We start from the raw sequence: 8,217 nt of genomic DNA, 5'->3' as shown, positions 1-8,217 counted from the left end.
GTTGGATGCCTTCCACGGGGGCCAATAAATGTGGAAGCCGCATCATGGCAATATTGAAAAGGAGCGGCGACAAGACCGCTCCTTGGGGAGTGCCCCGTGTGCCCATGGTGTATGGGCCGTATTCATCGTCCTCGATCTTGAGCAGAGCCTGACGCTTCGAGAGAAAGTCTCTTACGTAGGCGAAGGCCTTGTGTCCACAATCCGTGGTGCTCAGGTTAGCCAGAATGCTGCGATGGCGAACGTTGTCAAAGGCCCTCTTAAGATCGAGGGCAAGGATGACCTTATCGTTGTGGCGCATGACAGTGGGTTGTATTATGTCGCGGTGTATTTGGAGGAGAACGTCCTGTGCAGACATATGCGGGCGGAACCCAAACATACTGTCTGCAAAGAGGCCCTTAGCCTCCATGTACGGAGAAAGGCGATCCCGGACCATCGTCTCCATAAGTTTCCCCGCACATGAGGTCAGTGAGATGGGCCTCAGGTTGTCTGTATTTACCTTCTTGCCTGGCTTAGGAATGAATGTGACCAGGGAGGTCTTCCAGTCGGGGGGGAGTGGACGCCCATCCCAGATCTGATTAATGTACTCTAGCAAGTGGAGGTAAGCCGAGTCCGGAAGATTCGTAAGTAGTGTTACTGTTATGCGATCACGGCCCGGAGCCGTACCTCTGCGCATCTGAGCTAAAGCCACCCTAAGCTCGTGCAACGTAAAAGGGGCATCAATGTCTGGATTAGGCCCTCCCGCGTATTCGTACTCGGGCCCCATCGGGTCCTCTATGCGACAAAGATACTTGTCACACAGGGTGTCTGCGAGTTGAGCTGTCGTGCCTTGGTACCCGTGCAAAGCCCGCCGGAGCTGTCGTTGCGTCTCCCCTCTCGTCTGAGTGGGGTCAATGAGGCTGCGAAAGACGCGCCACGTCCCTCTCGAGCTCATCTGACGCGCTGCCGAATTACACTTTTCTATCCAATTTGAGTCAGTGAGCTGGGCAGCATACGCTGCAGCCTGCTCCGTGAGTTCGTTAATGCGAGCCTTAAGCTTGCGATTTAGCTTTTGCTTCTTCCACCTTTTGGTAAGACTCCGGCGTGCCTCCCACAGGTGCAGGAGGTGATTGTCAACGGCGGGGATCGCTTCTGTAGACTGAAGTGTCGTAACGAGTTGTTGCTGTATTGTGTCCAATTGCTTTGCCCACTTCGCATAGCCGCCAGAAAAGAGCACTGGAGGTATCTCCTGCGTCCTAAACTTAGGCCAATTTGTCAATTTGGCCTGGCCCCACTTTTTGCGAGCCGCCTTCGCCAGAAGAGTGATCCGGAGAAGGCAGTGATCGCTACCGAGAGTGTCCCCCAGGTTCTCCCAGGCGGCATCTTTAGCGTTCTTAACGAGGGACAGGTGAGGGCACGTGTCGCGAGTTACTGAATTGCCCATGCGTGTTGGACATGCCGGATCCGTGAGCAGCGATAGGCGAAGTGTGGAAATTAGCTCCGCCAGCTTGCGGCCTCTGGCCTTCTCAAAGTGGTATCCCCAATGCAGGCTGGGAGCATTAAAGTCCCCAACAATCACTAGAGGTTCCTTGTCAGCCGATTTTACTCCGCGGTAGAAAATTTCGTGGAAAGTTACGCTTGGCTTATGCGGGGGGCAGTAAATGTTGAGAATATGTATTGACGGGTCACGTCGGTTTAGTGGCAGGACCCTCACCATACTGTACTCCTGGTCAGTCGCCAAGTCTAAATCGACGGAGACTGCGGTATATGCGTTGTTCACCAGAAGGCACGTCGTAGGACCCCCTTGGAACGTGCTATACCCAGAATATTTAGCTTCCGAGCCAGGTTCCTGTAAAGCCAGGACCGCCGGCGCGGTACCAAGAGTCTGCAGGTAGAGCTGGAGGTGCGACCGTTTCTTCCAGCTCCGAAAGCCCCTACAGTTCCACTGTATGATCTCGAATTTCTCCACTGTAGCGTTGCTACGAGCTTTCCGATGGGGTCGGCTAGCCATAGTGAATGGTGTTCTTTTTTAATTTTGGGGGGCACGCCCGATCCCCGAAGACGATGGCGCCTCGGGCAGAGGCAACAGCGTCTCCGGGGAGGGTGCAGCCGGGTTGTGTTCTAAAGAGCCTGTGGTCTGACGAGGGATCACCTTTCGCCTACGCGAATCCGGTCGCAGGGAACGCGAGCGAGAGCGGCTATTGTCAACTTGGACTCCGGATCGTCTCTGTACTGTGGATAGGACAGAGTCTGACACTGCTGGGATTATGCTCTGCACCATATGTGGGAGCTCCAGTTTCCAGAGTTACTTGAAGGAAGCTCTGACGTTTTCCAAAATTTTGCCTGGCATGTCCGCAATTGTGCGTTCCAAATTTTCCAGACGGTGATCAATGAGGGGCATGTGCCCCACAGGTGTGCGGCCCGAGCACTGCGAAACGCTAGACGGTCCTGACGCGGCCGAGGCCCTGTCATCGTGGTCCGCCGGCTCAGCTTGCTGCATGGGCTCCGAAGACCCGGCCTGTGCCTGGGGCTCCGTCAGCCTGGCCAATTTTGCCTCTAGCTCTTGAATTTTGTTAGCTAGAATTTCGGTTTGGCGCCGGAGTTCAGCATTTTTCCTCTGTAGGGCGACTTCGGTTTGGGAGGGGGAGAGAGGCCCGGGGACAGCCCCAACCCAACCGCTCAACTTTGTTTGGGCGCTTTCCAAGGGAGGGAAATCCCCCGCGTTGAAGGTCGGCGCCTTTGTCCTGGTCCCGGACTTGGCGCCTCTCGTGCGTTGTCCGGGCTGTTCCTGCGTAGAGGTAGATGTCCTGGTGTTGCCCTTTGTGGTCGGAGCTTGCTTGGGAGATGACTTCCGCCTGGCGTTGGTCGGTAGAGTCCCCGGCTTGATCGGCTTCCGGTACTTGCCGGTACAGCCGGCAGCGCCGGTGAGGTGATTGCCTCCGCAGGGGAGGCAAGAAGGGGTGCAGTCGTGTTCAGCAGGGCCCTCGGAAGTGGGAGCTACTTGAGAGCCACAGCGGCCGCACCGTCCCGCCTGCGGCCGCGGGCAGATGTCAGCCCGGTGCCCCACCCTCCCACAGCGGTGACAAGCGGGGATCGTCTTCTTGTACAGTCTCACGGGGATGCCTTGATCGCTACAGTAGATTTGACGGGGCACCGTTTTTCCCTCGAAGGTGACCACTGCGACGTCGGTGTTGCCCAGTTTCCTCACGGAGAGAATTTCGCCGTGCTTCCATCTGAGTTTTTGTTTGAGGGAGACTGATGTATCATTGGGGTCAATGTTGATGACCCCCTTGCAGACGTCACCCGAGGCTTTGGCATGTCCACGGAACGGGAGCTGGCGGTCCCCGACTACCAGCATGATGTCACCGAGAAGCCTCTCGGCAGCGGGCACTGAGTTCAGTCCACACACTAACACATTTTGATCCCACACGGGCCACACAGAGAGTTCCACCTCTCCACAGTCACGTATGAGGTTGCGCACCGCAACTCCGGCTTGGCCTGGAACGAAGGTCGCCTTTAGATCCAGCGTTGTGCGTGGCTTGAGCACTACGATGAGTTCACCGCGCCCAATGCGGGGCGTCTGCTGCGGTCGCCATTTGAGCTTGTGGGCTCCGCCTTTCAAGGCCGCATTAGCTGCTCTCCGCGCAAAGCCTGCGCGGAACAAGCACCCGCCTGGTGCTTGTCGGCGGCGCCGGTGAGCTTAGGAGCCTTTGGCTTCTGCTTGCGTCGCCATATTCCAACCATGTCGTCCAAATATTCTTCTTCGGATGGTAGGAGGTCCTCGAGTTGAGCAGTATCCATGCGTACGACTTGCATAGAAGCAGGATCGTAGCCGGTCACAGTGTTCGGAGCCGCCATCGCCGGGAGATCCCCCGGCCGGGGCGAGCGGTCGTCCGCCGATAACCCACCCGCTGATAAGCCGCCGTTAAGCCGAGCGTCGCGGCGGAGCAGCGAAATCTTCCCACGCTCAGAAATTCGTCAAAAATGTGCCCACCGTGATGTAAGTGGTGTCCACTTGTGCCGCTGAACTTTGCGGAGACGATGGTCCCAAAATTTGCGGGGTACGGGTTGAATAACCGCAATTAGAGGCGATTTTTATCGGAGCCGAGGTGAAGCACGTTCGTCGCCGACGCGCGCCTGCAGCGACCCCCCCCCCCCCCCCCCCCCCCCACAATATTGCGCGAACGCTAGGCCGGGGCGAAACAGCTGTACGTCAATACCTGCCGGGTATCAAGCGGTGGTGCAAAACTGGACAGTTGAGCGATATTGGAACCGACTTTCGGCCGGCACTGGCACGATACTGCAAAGTATTGCCGTGCTGCTTCGGAACGGAGGTGATGACATCTTACCATAGTGTTTCGAACGCTTATTTAATTTATTTCTCTTCTGGGAGGCGTGAAGGAGCACTTCTGTGATACACCAGAGATATTCGAAACTTGGGCTGGCCTCTCGGCTTTCTTTGCCACTTTTGGCACTTATTTGGCACTTCAGTGGGTAGCCAGAGAAGAGCCAAACTTCGGCGTGCCCCGAATCGACAAATTAAGATTTACTGCGGCAGTTATGTCTCAAGTCTGGCACTTACTTTGGCACAACTGTGGCGGTCCAGAGAAAAGCCAAACTCGGCGAGGCCGAAATACCGAAATTAGGCGTTGCTTTGGTAGTTATGGCTCAAGTATGGCACACTTCGGCACTTTTGTGGCGTAACAGAGAAACGCCAAATTTTGGCGTGTCTGAAATACCCAAATTAGGCGTTGCTCTGGCAGTTATGGCTGAATTATGGCACCAACTTTGGCGCCCCTCTGGCGGACCAGAGAAACGCCAAACCTTGGCACGTCCCAAATACCGAAATTAGGCGTTGCTCTGGCGGCTATGGCTGAAGTATGGCACCAACTTTGGCGCTCCTCTGGCGGACCAGAGAAACGCCAAACCTTGGCACGTCCCAAATTCCGAAATTAGGCGTTGCTCTGGCAGTTATGGCTGAAGTGTGGCACCAACTTTGGCGCTCCTCTGGCGGACCAGAGAAACGTCAAACCTTGGCATGCCCCGAATTCCCAGATTAGGATTTACTATGGCAGTTATGGCTCAAGTATGGCACCAACTTTGGCACTCCTCTGGCGGACCCGAGAAAAGCCAAACTTTGAAACGTCCAAAATACCGAAATTAGGCGTTACTCTGGCAGCTATGGCTGAAGTAGGGCACCAACTTTGGCGCTCCTCTGGCGGACCAGAGAAACGCCAAACCTTGGCACGTCCCAAATACCGAAATTAGGCGTTGCTCTGGCAGTTATGGCAGAAGTATGGCACCAACTTTGGCGCTCTTCTGGCGGACCAGAGAAACACCAAACCTTGGCATGCCCCGCATTCCCAGATTAGGATTTACTATGGCAGTTATAACTCAAGTTTGGCACCAACTTTTGCACTCCTCTGGCGTACCAGAGAAGAGCCAAACTTTGGCATGCCCTAGGATCGCCCAACTAAGGCTATAGTTAGGCACCGTACTTTGGCACTGATGAGTGCCATGGTGCAAAAACCTAACTGCGCCAAAGTTGGGCCCTTATGTTTGCCAGACCTTTGCCCAAGTTGGGCATTCCTCTGGCGTGCTACCTGGGAGGGAACGCAGGGAGTTGCACATCTCTTAAAGGGGCACTGACACGCCGAAATCATTTTTTTTATCCGAAACGATTGAAAACGATGCCTGTACATTACACTTTAAATTTGAAACTTGGAAATTCATTATTTGTGAAGTAAACAAAAAACAAAGGATCCCAATACCGATTTTGAAGTTTTCGCGCGATGCGCGCAGGTGCAGTGACGTCATATATTGAGCCGCCCTGCAAATCGAGTTTCTCTCACGCCTGTGAGCGCCCGCTACCCGACGAGTGGTGTTCGCCAACGTCCCGCGAACAATCGGTTTGCTCCTTGCGTGCCGCCAATCGCTGCGAGCAGACGACGCTTGCCTTTCAAATTTGAAGTTCTTCAAAGGCCCTTCAGAGATTTTAAATTTTTTTTTAGTGCGAGGTCGGAGCGAATGCAGAGTAGACATTTGTGAGCGACGTGAAGGGCCACGTCGTGCCGGCTTCGAGTGAAAGGGTGCCCCGGCGGAGTCACAACTGTATCGCGTTTCGGTGTTGCCGACCCGCTCGCGCTTCAGCCAAGATAATGCGCGGGTTCAGGAAATAAATGCGCAAGCGGGTGTTCTCTTCTGGCTTAAGTTCTTACAAAAATAGTTCGAAAGATTGACCTCCTGCTTGGTGGGTCTTTCGGAAAACATTGGCACTCGAACGCCTCGTTGGCTTTCGGTGCATAGTGCTCCTGGAACTTGTGGATAACTTCGGCATAATTCTTATGGTTTTCTGTGAGTGTGAAGGTATTGAAGACGTTCACAGCTTCAGGACCCGCAACATGCAGCAAGAGAACCACCTTCTGCTTGTCTGTTCGAATCCTGGGGTCAGTCGCCGTCGCTTCGCAGAACAACTCTACGCGTTGAATGAAGCGCTTCCAGTTGTCTGCCATGGTGCCCTAAAACGATGAACCCTCGGGTGGTTTGAGCAGCTCCATATTATACGCAAAGGCTTGCGTGGTTCGAAAACCCATCGGATTTCGGCACCATGACAGCAACAGCAATCATGACGGCAACACCAATACACTATACAACAACAGAAATTACGATACACAGACATTAAGCCCATTTTTCGTTTTTTGGCGTTTAATGATTTCCTTCTCAAAGTCTGAGAAGTCGTGGGGCACCTAAAAAAGACAATTTCGTCGAATTCCTCGATTTACCGATCATCCCATGCTACATCTGTCGAGCGCCGCCATGTTTTCCGAGAGAGGATAAAAAGCCAGGAGGTGACATCACACCGGACTCCGATTTTCGGTATTTCTAAAAGGGCCGTAGTGCGTTCCCGATTGCGTTAAAAAAACATGGTTTACGAATGGCGTTATTAAATGTTATAAAACTGGCACTTACAAAGCTTGCAAATTTTATAATTTTAACATCACAATTAAAAAAATGCGAGGAGATGAGGAGTGGGGGATAAAAACGCCAAAAATAAAAATGCGCGCACGCGCGTAATGAAATTTTTTTTTGCGTTGTGGTATTTTCCTCTTTTTTTTGCGTGTCTATGACTACTGTTTGCATCGTCATAGACAAAAAAATACGACCTTTGGGGTTTCAGTGCACCTTTAAGGAAGATAATGCATTGCTTTTTCAGACTGAGAATGTAGAACTGGTTCACACAACAAAATGTCAGGAAGTGTAAGTTAACAAAAAAAAAAAAGAGAACTGGATCGGAGTAACCACTTTTAATTGTGGAGACTCGCACAATTCGACGTTGAAGTATCCGGAAAATCTGGAAGAAGTTCAGCGCGTCTAATGGATGGCGTCTAACTTCCCCTAGTACTTGCTATAAATCTGGGCTAACCGTCAGCTCTTCTCCTGCCTACTTTATGACTGTAATTATGCTCCGTTCCGGCTCAGATGGACAGCGCGGACGCGATCGCAAAACAAATTAAACACTTCTCTTTTATTACTTGAGCACGGTCACTGCGCGTGGGGCTGAGCGAGACCGTGACCCCGCGAAGGTTGAAAGATATCTGATTGGCCCAACAAGTTTCTAGCTTCCACCGCAGTGTCAACTTGGCTCAGCTGAGTACAGTTCGCCTACTTGCTAGGCTGCAACCTACGAAACCCGGAAAACCGTCATATCAACAAAGAAAACATAGTATAAAAGAGGCGGGACCGCGTTGAACGTCGGTCGAGAAGACGTCCTTACTTGGCCAAGCTTCCGCCCGTGAGCTCTTGACTTCAATGGCAGTCTGTCACGTCATGACACGTGCCTGTTAAGGCGGGGCCGGTCGCTGCGTGCTAGCACGGAGGAAGTTTTATCGCTGGTCGCGCACACTACGGCAGTAGACAGCGAAAAGAGGAGGTAGCGGCTCAAAAAGGAAGCCACATGACGAAAGAAATGGCTACTAAATAAAAGCAGTTAGCAGACCTCGAAAGATGACAGCAATCGCGAGGTGGTGTAAAAGGGAACTGTGACAACAAGGGGTTCGGAAGTATCGTTTTTACGACCGCGAATAAAGCGAGTAAAACAAACCAAACAATAAAGATTCTTGAATACATTGCGCTCCACGTCCAGGCGTCCGCAGTCATGGGATTAGGATACATTTATTAGGGCGAAGCATATTTTATGTGTGTATGGGCCGCTTCGATGTCCCCTATTAGCAACCCGATGCG

The sequence above is a fragment of the Ixodes scapularis genome, unplaced genomic scaffold, assembly GCF_016920785.2.
Source record: "Ixodes scapularis isolate PalLabHiFi unplaced genomic scaffold, ASM1692078v2 PGA_scaffold11__112_contigs__length_91849675, whole genome shotgun sequence".
NCBI classification, from domain to species: Eukaryota; Metazoa; Arthropoda; class Arachnida; order Ixodida; family Ixodidae; genus Ixodes; species Ixodes scapularis.
This window is presented reverse-complemented; position numbering follows the sequence as displayed.